The sequence below is a fragment of the Bos indicus x Bos taurus genome, chromosome 27 (assembly GCF_003369695.1).
Source record: "Bos indicus x Bos taurus breed Angus x Brahman F1 hybrid chromosome 27, Bos_hybrid_MaternalHap_v2.0, whole genome shotgun sequence".
NCBI classification, from domain to species: domain Eukaryota; kingdom Metazoa; phylum Chordata; class Mammalia; order Artiodactyla; family Bovidae; genus Bos; species Bos indicus x Bos taurus.
This window is the reverse complement of record NC_040102.1, coordinates 13,340,298-13,355,906: the sequence shown is the minus strand read 5'-3', so window position 1 is coordinate 13,355,906 and position 15,609 is coordinate 13,340,298. Positions and strand designations below refer to the sequence as shown.

The 15,609-nt window shown below is 40.8% G+C and overlaps 1 protein-coding gene across 15 annotated transcripts in view; it reads right to left on the bottom strand.

Annotated features, from left to right (window-relative positions):
- TENM3 (teneurin transmembrane protein 3) overlaps positions 1 to 15,609 on the bottom strand; it is a 2,746,241-nt gene that overhangs the window by 383,217 nt on the left and 2,347,415 nt on the right. The window lies entirely within an intron of this gene.

Below are 15,609 nucleotides of genomic sequence, written 5' to 3'. Positions count from 1 at the left end.
ATTACTCATCTCAAGGGTTTTCATTTCTATATTGACTTGAAGGATTTACTTCATTTATAAAATCCAACTTAAAGCAGGTTGGATCCAAAAGAAGTCATTGTTGTTTAGTTGCTAAGTCGTGTCCGACTCTTTGCAACCCTGTGGACTACGGCCCACCAGGCTCCTCTGTCCGTGGGATTTCCCAGGCAGGAATACTGGAGTGGGTTGCCATTTCCTCCTCCAGGGGATCTTACTGACCCAAGTATTGAATCTGCATCTCCTGCCTTCGCAGGAGGGTTCTTTACTGCTGAGACATAGACAAATATAAAATCTTTCTGTTAAAAAATCTAAATGAAGGATTTTTGTAGCAAATCCATAATCAATCTGAAACTATTTATGTTAACTAAAAACTGCATAGTAATTATGGTGATCCCTAATTTTGCTGGCTTACCTGGTGTCAGCCACTGTTATTTTATTTTAGAATCACAGCTAACCTGTGAAATAGATATTGTTAGTCCCATTTAAGGGGTAAGGAAACAGGGGCACAGAGGATATTAATAAGCAGATGAAAGTCTCATGGCCATAAGTGGCAGAGATAGAATTCAAACTCAGGGTTGTCTGACTCTAAAGACTGTATACTTTTACTGCTTCTAAAAGAAGGCCTAATCAGAACAGTGAAATTTCACTTTGACCCTCATGCTCCACAAAGATGTGGATAAATTGGATGGGAGCCAGAGATAAATCCAGGTGATGAAAGGCATAGAATGAATGAGTTATGAGAAAATGAGAAAAATTCCAAATGTGCTTAGGTTGAAGAAAAAAGTGAAATATGACATAACTGTTTATGGAGCAATATGGAATTATTATAATGGCTTAAAATAGCATAATCCAAGGAGAGAGAAATGAGCTAGTTCTATGGAAAGAAAATTTTAGGCAAAATCTTTCCTAACCACTCCAAAACAATTTTACCCTGAAGAACTTCTGGGTTTTAGTAACTTCAGAAAGGAGTAAAAAATTATCACCTGGGGGCATTTCAGACAATCTGGACAAATGTGAAATAAAATAATTCTGCACAGGCAGAGAGAAAGTGAATGACCTCTTGGTTCTTGTCAAACTTTAATTTTTATGTTTTATAAATAAAACATTTTATTGTTAAAATGTATATGCATTTATTCTTTAAGCTTTTTGGGTCTCCTGGCTAAGCAACACATTTTGAAACTTTACTATTTTCATTTCCCTTTTAAATGGGTTTAGTAAGTAAGCAATGCCTGTAATGCATAAAGAAAACAACAAACTAAATATCCAAGCATACTATTTCAGACTAAACAGAGGTTTGACTATTCTTGGTCTAATTAGACTTATTAGACAGTGCATTGATTTAGTACTTCTATTCTGCATATTTAGCCATGAGGGCGATTTTTATTTTTTAATCCTCTTTAATTAATACTCCCCCCACAGGATTATGAATCTTTTAAATTTTACTTTTCTTTTTGTGGTAATGAACATTGGTTGTGATAATGGGTTGCAAGTTTCTAGCCAAATCTGCTAACAGGTTAATTTTCTGAAAGAAAACCAGACTGTATAGAAAGCTCAGTGTTATTCTTAAGATGCTTAGGATATCCATTTGTTTCAGAAATGTCATATCAGGGACAAATCAATGTGTTAAAAGTGTCTGATAATATTGTTGAGGGATTAATCTCACAGACTAGATCATCAGCACGATTATCTTTGGCATTCTGTGTGCACCCAGTTCCATTTTAAGCATGAAAAACCTTCTAATGCCAAACTATGAGAGCCTGTGTATTGAATGATCTGCCACCATTCAATATTTAATCCTGCAATTGAAGCCACTAAAGGGATATAGAAAAGTAACAAGATGAATGAATCGTGACCTCAAACTTGCAAAAAGACAACCCAAACAATTTATCTTTCTGGCCTGTATGGCATTTTTTTTTTTAATCCAATATTCCTATCACTTCTCCTCAGTCTGGAAATTGTAGATTGATCAATGCCACATTAGCAAATACTTGAAATGAGAGCTGGGAATTTAAGCAATCTGTTATTTATGCTTTAAGAATATTCTGGTTCAATTTAGTTTATCTAAAGTCTAAAATCAAGAACTTGTGATTGCAAATCAATTTAATTCTCTAGACTACATTTTCAAGCAACTGTGGGAAGGATGACAGAAAATAATCCAGTGTCTATGAAAAATGAAAGAGATAAATGATGAAAACAGAAAACGTAGAACTTCACGCCTCAGAGCTCACATAGAATTCTTTGAAATTATACAGCTCTCAAATACAATAAAATTGGACTTCAGTTATTAAGAGAATAAATTCCACCCCAATTCATTGGTTCATTGATCATTACCACATCACTTTGGCATGTGATCTTATGTTTTTCCCAAGCTAAGTGGAGTCAACTTGATGTATATGTGGTCAGTGCTCAAGTTTTCCCTGGTGGCTCAGTGGTAAAGAATCTGCCTGTTAATGTAGGAGATGTAGGAGACATGGGTTCTATCCGTGGGTTGGGAAGATTCCCTGAAGAAGGAATTGGCAACCCATTCCAGCATTCTTGCCTGGAAAACCCCATGGAAAGAGGAGCCCAGTCTACAGTCCATGGGGTCACAGAGTCAGACAGGACTTAGTGACTGAACAACAACAATTTCTTCTATACATACATACGTTTCAATTGTACAAGAATAATTTTGTTTTTATACTCAAGTGGTGGAAGGAAGTAGAGACAGGATAGATAAATGTACTCTTCTCTGCTGCTAATAAAGTTCAGTTCAGTTCAGTGACTCAGTTGTGTCTGCCTCTTTTCGACCTCATGGACTGCAGCAAGCCAGGCTCCCTGTCCATCACCAACTCTCAGAGCTTGCTCAAACTCATGTTCATCGAGTTGGTGATGCCATCTAACCATCTTATCCTCTGTTGTCCCCTTCTCCTCCTGCTAATAAAACCTCCCTGTAATAAAAAAGCACACTCATGGGGTGGGAGGTGGGAGCAAGGTTCAAGAGGGAGGGGACATATGCATACTTATGGCTGATTCATGTTAATGTCTGGCAGAAACCAACACAATATTGGAAAGCAATTATCTTCCAATTGAAAATAGATTAATTAATTTAAAAAAGCATACTCAGATTTCTTTATCAGAGAAACAAATATAAATTAGACAGCAGGAGAAACCAATGAGTTGTTTCATAAGAAGTTACAGGTCAAGCATGGCTCTTGGAGAGATCCTGGGTGTACTGGCGACTTTCCTAAGTAACTACACTGCAGGTTTTCAAATAGCCCAAGGGGTATTTATTTTATTCTACTAGCTAAATTTTGTTTTGAATCACTATGTGCTATCTACAAAAGGTTCTCCCCTGGGTTTGCAGCAAAAAAAAAAAAAAACTGTAAATATTCTCTGCCCTATCGTGTGGTTTCTGGTCAGTGAATAAGAATTCTAAATGACTGTTGTGTCATAGTATCAAGCTGGCCACCTTTCAGTTGGTATCTATTAAAGCCAATGGTTTTGAGATATGGAAGGAAATTGTTAATGCATATGAGAAGTATCATTATTATTATGAACATGCCAACGATCCTCTGTGATAAAGTGCCATTGACTTCCTGCCAACTCTCATGGATTGGTGACATTTTGTTAACCAGTCTACTGAAAAAAATCTATAGCAGGATATTAGATGGTATTTAAAAATAATATTAAACAAGGGCTCAAGTGAAAGGAATCCTGTATCTTAAAAAATGATAACTGCAAAGTCCATTAGCTATGTTTATCAATGTCTACACTGTATAATTTAATTATTGTGTTTATTATGAAATTGTGAAATAAGATAAAAAAGTATCTTCTGGGCAGTGTACATATGTTAAATAAATTAGACTTTTATGATGATCGTGTCTATATTTTGATTATATAATATTTGCATACATTCCTAACCACCTCATTTTCTTTAACTCCAGTTTTCTATGCTATTATTTTCTTGTATTAATTTCTTGTTTTTCATTTTACTTTTATGTATGTCTAAAGATGCTTATATTTATGGCTTGTGAATAGAGGCAGGACCATTCATAGCATTTTGCTTCTTTGTTTTTAAAATAGTATTAATCCATCAAGTTTTTACTGAAGCACTAGAACTCTCTTAGATGACAGGTAATATTGAAGTAAACACTCTCTTTCCTAATGACTTGTCAACAAGTGCAGGAAAATAAGTAGCAACAGGATTCAGATGTAAGGACTTAAGTATAGTAACGTGTCGCTTAAAAAGACATTTCCTGTTAGTTATTTTTAATGATGAGCTGTGTAGAGATGGTGATGGAAATGGATCTCATTAAGAGGAAAAATACTTGGATGGTATCTTTTATCCCACAAAGACAAACTGCCATTTATTATTCTTTACTGTCTCTTTCCCCATCGGACCTTTAACTTCAGGCTACACAGATTTGTGTCTCATCAAATCCCTAAATCTCATCAATCCCTAAAATAAATACCCATCCTTATTTAGTTCCTCTCCTTTTGATTTTGTACCCCTAGATAGCTCTTCTCATTTACTATTAAACTTCATTTAAAAATAGCCAAGACAGCTTGTTCTGGCTTCTCACTGCTTCCTTGCTTACCTCCTGCATTTGGAAGGCCCACTTGCTCAAGAAATTAACGTCTCTCTTAATTGGTGTAATGACATGCTCTCTCTAGTCTGTCCCTGTTTCTCCGCTCTTCCTCACTTGTCTTGTCTGTTTCCACTCCCATCTCCACATGTAGGTCTCCCTCTAGAGTTGATGGCTTTCTCCTCTGTCTCCTTCTCTAGCCTCGCTGTACTCCCCACAGAGCGATAACTCATGGCTTCGTGTCTTCATCTACCCCCGCAGGTCTGCATTTCCCATCCCCACCTCTGTGCTGAGTACCAGCTCTTCTTCCCCCCCAGAAATGCTGGTTATGGATGAGTGGCTTGACCATGTAGCCAAACACATATTTCCAGAGACATGTAATTAAATCTATGAAAGTTACACTAGGGTGTGAGCATACCATTTATTTCATCTCATGGAAATGATCTCAAGTTGGGTGGTACAGTGAAAGATAGTGATTGCATCAACATTTACTGCTTCACAGTTAAAGCTGTTTCACAGATTTCAGTTTTTCCCTCTCCCCAGTGATACCAGACGTGTTAATGCCTCTTATTAATTACCACAACTCTGTATGGGAGAGCAGGTGGCCATGATGACGACAGAGAACAACCTTGAGGAAGAATTACCCTTAACTATTGAAATCCCAGAGCCCTTTTGCTGAAAATGTGATTTTTTAGAAACTTGAGCTGGAAGAACATAATAGTGAAATAGTCATTCAATTTGGTATATCAGTAACTTGAGAATACTTGTGGTTGAATTATGAGTGAAGTGAACGAAAAAGCAGGGAGAAATGCTAGTCAGATCCTAGTCTCTGGAGCATCTGTTTTAAAATTAAGGGACAAAATGTTTAAGCAATGTATTCAACTTATGCCTGAAACTGCTTTAAACTAAATAGTATGCCATTTATTCCCAGTTCATTTCAAAAGTTAGTTTTTATTCAATTTTGCAGAGGAAGAAGCCAATTATAAAAAAGGATAAGTTCAGAAACATAGAGGACATTCCTACTGCATTAGCCAACAAACATTTATTAGGTGCCAAATGTATGCAGAATGGTTTCTTTAATGTGGAGAGTTTCCTATTCATTAATCCCTATAATTTATAAACAGAGTAAGTGGGGAATACAGTACATTAGAATGGACCTCTAAATAAAAGATGCTATAAGCTAAATAATCATTAAAGCCAATATATTTATTGAATCTGCTCAGTTACAGAAAATGAATGCTGCTTTTTAATTGTGCATCAGTCTGAGTAGTGAGAAAACACGGCTGCACCATCATTCCTAACAGCTCTGCGGCTATGTTATCATGATGCCCTCCCGAGGGCAGAAACTAGTGTCTTGTTTGACTGTAACTACAGGCCATGACAGTGGGCATTCAACAACCATCTGATGAGAAAAATGTATGAGCAGAGCAAGTCCTATTGGAATTGTTAGGACATCTGAATTTGATTTTAACTTCTGAGATTTAACAGATGTGCAACTTTGTACAAGTTAATTAACTTCTCCAGGACTTGGTTCCTAATCTATAGAGGAGGACTCTCCCCTTCCTTACTCACAGGCGTGGTCACAACTTCATGGGATGGTCAGATTATATACATGAAAATCTCTGAAAATGGAGGAACAGCTCAGAGAGGCAGATATGATTTTTATTATTAGTTTAACATGAAAGTCTCTCAGATGCTGAAGAATTCGCCTGCAATGCAGGAGACCTGGGTTCAATCCCTAGGTTGGGAGGATCCCTTGGAGAAGGGAATGGCAACCTACTCCAGTATTTTTGCCTGGAGAATCCCATGGATAGAGGAGCCTGGTAGGCTGCAGTCCATGGAGTCACAAAGAGTCAGGCATGACTAAGCGACTAACACTGTCGCTTTTAACACTAACGTCTCTAAAAGTTATTTATTTTGACAGAGGTTGAGATGGTTGGATGGCATCACTGACCAATGGACATGAGTTTGAGCCCACTCTGGGAAATAGCAAAGGGCAGGGAAGCCTGGAGTACTGCAGTCCACGGGGTCTCAATGAGTTGGACACAACTGAGCGACTGAATAACAACATAAGTTGTTACTAAAGTAAGTTTCACAAGCATTGGCAGAGCATCAGATCAGATCATGCAATCAGAAAAGGGACAAGAAACATGGGAAAGGATTAGGGCACAGAATTAAAAACTATTCTCCAAAACTGTATTCAGTGGATAAGTGTCTACCACAGGCAGGATACTGCACTGGGCTGGACAGGAATTACCAAGATGATATGGCCACAGAGACCGTGGCCTTTTGACCCAGAGTACTGGGCAAAAGCTAACAGTCATCCTCATGTAAAGTAGGATCTGCAAGTGTTGTAAACAAGTCAAAGAAGGCCAAGGTGAGAGCCATTTTGAAGAGGATCAATAAAAGTGACTGGTAACAAAGCCATTTTTGAGAGCAGCTATAAACATGGACAGCTGTAAGAATTCTGTAAGAACCTATATGGGAAAAGAACCTGAAAAACAGTATGTGTGGTATAAAACTGAATCACTTAGCCATACACCTGAAATTAACACAACATGGCAAATCAACTGTACTCTAATATAAAATAAATAAATAAAATTAATAAAACAAAACATGGCCAAGGTTCTGAAGAAGTAGAGGCGTGGGGACAGCAGGGTGCTTTGGGCTGAGAGGATCCCACAAGGAAAGGCACACAGCTGAGATGGCATAATGTCGCTGGCGCATCCAGACAATTCAGGAATGCCTCAAAACACGCTGCGGCCACATTTCACTGTCATTACACTGCTGACTCTCTCACGGATCAGGGTACTTTGTCGGCAACCTCAGCCCCGACGTGACAGTCCCACTTCCCAGAGCTGGTTGTTTTCTGCCGCCGTCCACCCAGGTAAACCAACAGGAGCCCTCTGAGGGGTCGTCAGCAACAACCTCAATAACAAAGAGGCCCTGGCTGTCTTCGAGAATGGGCTTCTGCAAAATTCTTCCGATTTATCATGTTCTGGGATTCAACTCAGCATCACACAGATAAAACCCAGAGGAAATGTAGCAGTTAATAAATTATTAAGCTGCTTTCCTTTAAAAACATCAGGACTGGGCAGTACAAAGACATGCCGGGTCTGTCAAATGCAAACGGATCTGTAAATCTCAAAAAGAAGAATTATCTGAGCTAAGGAACAGCTGGCCCCGCAGATCCCATGGCCCACCTGGGATCCTCCGACTGCAGCCTGTCATTCTTAAAGAGTTCAATGCTAATACAGTCAATGAAACATAAAACCCGACCGAGGGAGGTGGGCTCCGGGCGCCCTCGAAGGAATTATCTTATGCTTCGTAAAGTGACCTTTAAAGAGTCATCTAGTAAAACGTGGCTTTGAAACTGCAGCCTTATGCTTGCCCAGAAATAATAATCGATGTCGGCGACTTGTTTAGAATATGATGCACAGTTGCACAAATCTCTGCTTTGCATAGTCTTTGTTAAATAGCTACATCTCAGATTTCTTTACTTGGGTCAGATCCACTGAGCTAAAATTACTCATTTTTAAAATGACTACACATCATTTTTTCTTTTTTTTCCCCCAACAGGTAAAATGGCTGCAAAGTTCCTTTCGCTCCATTTTGAAGCCTAATTTCTCTGGCCTGGGTGTAGTTCCTTAATCTCTTTATTTCCTCCATGAAACCCAAATTGGCTCACTTGGCAGAAATGGCTACAATGGGGGTCTGGTTTTGATAAGTTGTTTGAACGTGTAATTTCTGAGCAGAGTTGGTGGGGCAGGTGGGAAGGCCAGCTGGCTGGGGGGATCAGATGAGTAGAAACACAAAACTAATACTTTCATCTGAGCCTCCCTCGCTTCCCGACACAGGCAACTAGACTCACAGTCAAGATGAAAAGTTGGAAAACATCCCAGTTTCATTTAAATGGGAAGGGACGTTTGACATGTTAATGATGTGGGATGTATGGAGAACAGCATCTTCCTTTTTCCCTGCTTTATGACTTTAGACATTTCTATAGGGACCGTACCATATAATTGATGTTTGAAGTTCCAGTTATGAAAGGGACCAGACTTGAAACCCTGACTAGGGAAAGCAGTACAAAAGAAGAGCTTCAGCAGCCTCTGCCCCACAGCATCACCCCTTCACCTGTCTGCATGCTGGTTATCAGCCTCTTGTCTTGGAGCAGGGTCAGCTCCTTTTGGTCATTGGCCCCTGACCCTTTCAAAATGGTTCTTGGGTTCGTAAATACAGATAAACATTTTCAAGAAACTGGGATAGCTAGAGAGTCTCACATTCAATTTCATTTAACAACTAAACTTCAGATGCAAAAGCAAGATAATGCAACAAAATAGCAGTCAATTTCCAGATGTTCCATGAAGTTAACCTTCTACCAAATGTTTCAGAGAAAAAATTACATTGGAAACAAGAAGGTGCCTGGAAGTCAGGCAGAATATTTTACATTTGCAGGGTGAGAGGACAAGGAATGGGTTTAAGTTGCTGAGGAAGCCCCAGCAAAGTACCTAAATGCTTAAGCCTCAAACTGTTATCTATTAAACATGGTTAATACTCAAACACACCTTGTAAGCTTGGCTTGAAGATTAAATGAGAAAACGTATCAAAAGATCAAACAAAGTTTAGTGTGTAGGGCCACTCAATAAATATTTAGCACATTATTAGTGTTATTATCATCATCACCAGAAGTTTGCTTTTCAGCAAAATGACATAAAAGAAACTGTGTTGGGGAAGCTCGCCTTAGTCATGGCAGAGGGTGGAGAGGGAAGATTGACAAGTTAGGGGGAGCAGGTAGGAGGTGAATCCTAGAGAAGTGGTGATGGATCTCTGAGCTAGGATGGGAACAACTGGAACGAAGAAGAGAGCGCCACCGAGAAAAGAAAAGCAACCCGCGATATCCAGATGGTTGAAAAAAAAGCATAATTCCCAAGAGTTCTTAAGCTCTTCATAATTTGTGAAAGCCCATTCTCCATTCAAGGGAACAGATGTATGCTTACATATTTACTTACCCATATGGAGAAGAGCAATCCCAAAGCAAGACTAAATTATTTTTTAAAATTTCTAATTACTATCCCTTAGAATTTAAGAATTTTATTTTGTATATCATTCTTTGTCTTCAAAGCACAAACACTTTCAAAAATATATAATGTTAAAAATCCTTCTGAGTTAGCAGTCCCCAAACTTTCTTGAGAGGTTCTCTTTTGTAAGAACCCACTCTTGGGATAAATTACTGACTGTTCACAATCTTTAGGGTTCCTAATCATGCTCTGATGTGTTTACTAAAATGTTTAAGCCAAAGCCACAAAGATTCTTCTGTGAATTCTGATTGATCGGATGATTGATTTTCTCCAAACAGTGACTCACTATTCTGTTCAGGATTCACCTTCTCTTTCTTACATTTAAAGTCAATAAGTAGCGAGATTCTGCCACTTATGACATAATAACGTGATGTTAATTTATAATATCCTCAGTAGAGTTTTCATCTTTGTAAGGTAAACATTACTTTTCCTAGGTACAGGATCAAAGGTGACACAATTTTTAAAATGCAATTTAGATGTCCATCTAGTGACTTTATAGGAATGCTATTGGAAAACAATATGAACGATAACTGATTCTGTAAACACTGTGTCTCTTGAAAGAATTAAAATACATACACCTGTCATCTTCTAACCACTTAAAGAAACTCTCAGTTTATATCAGTTGCTTGTTGAAATAATTTATCTTTAGGGGCAGAAAAAAGGATAAACAGACCATAAAAATTCCCTTTTATTAAAAAAAAAATTTCACTTTCCAGTCATTTTATTTTTACCTATTTAAAAAATAACTTTTCACAGATAAGTTATTCTACCAAATAAGTACCAAGTATTGTGATGAATCTTTGTGGGACAGAGTCCTGGTAACCTGTTATACAAGACACACAGTAAAAGATCCACTTGCCAGATCTACCTTATAAGATCCCTTGCTTGTACAGACACATTCACGCTCACCCTTCTCTTGACTTAATGTCTGGATGAAGTCTGAATTTGACTTTGACAAGCAGAAGGAGGTTTCTTTTTGGGATGTGTGATGATGCATTTGTGGTAAAACATTTCATATACAGAAAAATGAGTCAAGAGCTGAAGAACACTTTGCTAATCTGTCTCACGAAGCTCTTCTTTGGGGGGCTGTCGATCTAGCTTTTAAATCCCCATGCACTAAGGCCAGGAGAATGCTATTTTCAATAGAAAATCCATACAATTGTTTTGTGGGAGATGGTGCTTATTATTTGGCCTTGAGACTCAATACAAGTCTTCGGCACTTGTAGCCAAATAAAGCCGGGGGTGGAAAAGAAATGTGGAATGCAGGCAAGAGGGAATAAAGGAGAACATTAAAAGAGTCATGAAAAGATTCTGAAAAAAGGAAGAGTAATTAGAGGAGGGAGTAAGCAGGAAACTGTGGAGACAAGGGGAAGGCCAGTGTGAAGGTTCAAGTTGCCGGAAGAACAGAGTTGCATTTTTGGAGAACCTTGAGTATCCGCTCTGCCAGCCAAGCAAACACAAATATTTCAATATTGGTGGCATTTGAAAAGCCAATGGAAAGGAGCTAAAACAGCCCATTCACCGTACTAATTTTCTAACTTGTTCAAGGGCTACTGAAGTAGAAATTTTGGGGAAGGGGAAGGCCATTAATATACCAAATCCCTTTCTTTGTTTGTACTCTTGGTTTGTCAACATGCACAACCAGAGCATTCTTCAGCGACTCTACCTGCCTTCACTCTGCTGCTGCTGCTGCTAAGTCACTTCATTCGTGTCCGACTCTGTGCAGCCCACCAGGCTCCTCTGTCCCTGGGATTCTCCAGGCAAGAACACTGGAGTGGGTTGCCATTTCCTTCTCCAATGCATGAAAGTGAAAAGTGAAAGTGAAGTCGCTCAGTCGTACCCGACTCTTCGCGACCCCATGCCTCCATCCATGGGATTTTCCAGGCAAGAGTACTGGAGTGGGTTGCCATTGCCTTCACTCTACAGTCTCCTAAGTCCTGGTACTAAATGAAGAACAGTTGATACTTTCAAGAAAAAATAAACTGAACGGCACAAGACGTTTAGAAAGAAAACTTGGCCAATTGCTCTGAGTATAAACACATGAACTCCCTTCCCTTATAATTTTGGCTCTGAATAAAATGTCACATGTGAATCGCATGTATTTCTTCATTTGATCAGATCTACTTCGCAGGGTAAGTGTGAAAGACTGGAGCATTGTTAACAGAGCCATCTTCCCAGGCTCTCCTCGAATCCCAGGATCTGAGTGAAAGCTTCAGGCCAGATTTCCCAGCCCAATGTGGGTGGCAGAAGGGAGGAGACAAAGATGACCTTCTCCTGAACAGCACGGGGAGCTCAGCTCCGTGGTGACCTAGATGGGTGGCAAGGGGGGGCTGGTGGGAGTGTGAAGGGCTCCAAAAGGGAGGGGATATCTGCGTGCACACAGATGATTCGTGTTGCTTTACAGCAGAACTAACACAGCATTGTAAAGCAATTGTACCCCAATTAAAAAAAAATGACCCTCTGTCTGAGGATGCCTGTGGTGAAATGAGTTTAAATGCAAGCATGGTCTGTCCCTGGAAACAGTCCTGCCACTGGTACAGCCATAAAGACCTGACTTTTTATACAAGGTTTTAGGATAAAACTGTTGCTTTTTATACTGACGAACGCTCTCTCCTTGACCATTTTTTTTAACCCTAACTTTCTCTTTTACTTATCTCTTTTTATTTAGATATAATAGGCATACAGCACTATATTCACTTCAGAGATACAACACAATGATTTGGTATTTGTACACATGCAAAATGACCACCACTTAGTCAAGTTAACATCCATCACTAGGTGGCTCAGAGGTAAAGGATCTGCCTTCCAGGCAGGAGATGCGGGTTCAGGCCCTGGTTGGGAAGATCCCCTGGAGAAGGAAATGGCAACCCACTCCAGTGTTTCTGCTTGGGAAATCCCAAGGACAGAGGAGCCTGGCAGGTACAGTCCATGGGGTCACAAAAGAGTCAGACACGACTGAATGACTGAACAACAACAATATATGGTAACAATTATTTTTTTTCTTGTGAAGAGGACTTTTAACAACTTTTAAATATTATTGTTTGTTGTTCAGTCACTTAGTCCTGTCTGACTCTTGTGACCCCAGGGACTGCAGCCTGCCAGGCTCCTCTGTCCATGGGATTTTTCAGGCAAGAACACTGGAGTGGGTTGCTGTTCCCTTCTCCAGGGGACCTTCCCAACCCAGGGGTCAAATCTGCCTCTCCTGCGTCTCCTGCATTGCCAGGTGGGTTCTCTACCACTGAGCCAACCAGGGAAGCAACTTTCAAATAAACATTACCGCATGACACACTCTTCTGAGAGCTCAGCCCCTCCTGTGGGGCCGGCACAGCCCGGTTTTAACAAGACTCCGGCCACATCTGTCCAGAGAGAATCCCTCTCCCTCCACAGCTGAATATATCCTCACTCCCCACCTTTGCTGCATAAGACCTCAGCCTGCCTTCAGCAAGAACTGTCCGTTTAAGTCAGTTTCACAAGAACTCCGCCACGCCTGACATCCCCTCGTGATACTGCTATATCCATGAATCCCCCCAGCCTACTCCGTGGTGGTAAGTCCCCCACCTACTCGAGTGTTCAGCTCTAGTAACACTACGATCATCGGACACCGCTGCCAGCTGTCCTGAGTGACGCCTTCCTTACTGTTTCAACAAGCGTCACATCAGTTGTTTTTTAGGAGGGTCGGTTGTGTGTGGTCCCAGCCCGTGGGTTTCAGATAAGGATCTGGGACGGTGAGAAGCATACAGGGTGACAGGCATGGGGGAAGCCGTGACCTGAACATCAGGGGGTCAAGATGCCACCTGGGCCCGGCATCAGGTGCCCTGAATCACATGAGCTCACAAGCCGGAAGTGGGATCAAGACAACAGGCTCATGCAAAGAGGTTTTTAAAGGTCAGATGAACTGGGGGCTTGTGGCCCCACCCTGGGCCTGTCTTTTCAGCTCAGAGTGGATCTGGCTGAAGATCAGGCCAGCGTCTAGGGTCGTGGAGGGCTGGAATTCGAGCGGCAGTCTTAGCACCAAAGACTTGAAATCTAAGAAGAAAACAGCATCAAGGAGGGTGTACCCTGATGATGAGTTTGGAAAATGAATACATTACAAGAGAAGGAAAGTCGCTCTTAATGCTTCCTGCCCAAGTCCTTCACTCGCACCATGAATGAGACAGGGGCTGAGGCTGGCTGGGAATGACGCTGCTCAGCTGTCATTGTGAATATGAGACATGCAACAAAATGTCTGCGTACAATTTGAAAACACCCAAAAAATACGAAGCAGTGTAAAAACGTCAGACAATCTAAGTCAATTCAATTAATCAGCCATCTAGTTTACTGTGATTAAAAGCAAGACAAAGGCCTACTGCACAGCTTCTTTGAGAATCATCTCCTTTCTTCTTATACAAGATGAGAAAAATGGTCTAAGCAAATAAGAACTGATCATTCTCTACCTGCTTGCATCTCAATATGATCTTATCTTTAGCAACAGGATTCTTTGGCACGCTTAAGTGACTATAGATAGTCAATTAAATCCACATTTTAGCTAATTATCATACAATTCCCTCTTCAATACATTGTATGAGCACATTATCCCAGGAGGCTTCTCTGTCACTGGAATCCAAAGCAAAACACATATTCTAATCTTGCGATGTCAAAAATATTTACTCAACACCTTTACTTTGTGGCAAAAAATGAGCCAATGCTGAACAAGAGCCCTTCTTCCCTTTGGATAAATAATACTTAGCTCTTCATTAAGAAAACCATAACCACAGACTCTTGCATGGGATTTTCTATCTCTCTTCAAATCTCCAGCCCTAAAAAAGGTCAACTGTCCTTCTTCCCCCATATCATTCCTTTTTCTTTAATGCCTACAGATCTGTTTTCATCCCGGTACCTAACCCAGCCTGGAGTCCTGCCTCTTTCGTCCACATCCCCGGGGCCCCTCATCCTTACACGTTGACACAGATATAACTGCAGAGGACAGGAAACTCGGAAGACACACTAGGGATCAATTTATCTTTGGCAAGGGAATTGACTAATAGGTTTTCTCTTGTCTCTAATTTCTCTGATTCCCCTTTGTCAGGGGGATTCTCAGACCAATTCTTTCCTAGCTGTCAAAAGCACCTGTTCTCACGCCTGGGTTCAACGTCGGTCAGGCCCCCATTCAGCTGTCCATCTCATCCCTGATCGGAGCACACACCTCCCACCGGGACCAGGTCAGCGGAAAAGCTCCAGCACAGGGAGGTTTCCGGTGCACGTGGGTCCTCGGCTGAACCCAGAGGCAGTGAGAGCAGTAGTCCATTCCACAGACTCATCCACTTCCCCCACACATGGGGTGGGGGGCCCAACAAGAGGAGGTTCCGGGTCAGGAAGGCAGAGAGGGCACGTGGCAGAGACTTTCAAGAGATGTCCCTAGATTATTCTGGGATGTCAGCCAAAGCCTGGGTTAACCTCAGTTGCGTCACCAGTGAACCAATCGCCTGCCTGCTGAATTGGCAAAGTGAGATGTGGCCTTGGTTAAATTTCTGGAAATTGGTGAGTTTTGCGAGCTAACATAAACCCTCACAGTTGGGAGACATTTGAAATAATAAATGTTGAGTATCTCTCCCTCTGTTAGTTTATTTTTTTATGTGGAGTTCAAGATGTTTGTCTTGATATTATCAAAACGGATCCATATCATCAGCAGCATATGCATATGCTACCCACGAGCAAAACGGATCCACAGCAGAACATGTGCATTTATTGAGCACATCATGGGTGAGTTCAATTCAAATCCACACATACCACACGCTTCCTCCACGCCAGGCCCCAGGCGAGCCATGGGGGGATGTGACGGGAAGCCAAGTGGTTGTGGCTCCTTCTCTTACGGAGTTTCTGGTCAAATGTGGTGATTTGTCCTTGCACTCCATCCCTTAACTTTTCCTTTCCTTTCACTCTACCTGAATCTTAACTAGCTCCTGCAGGAG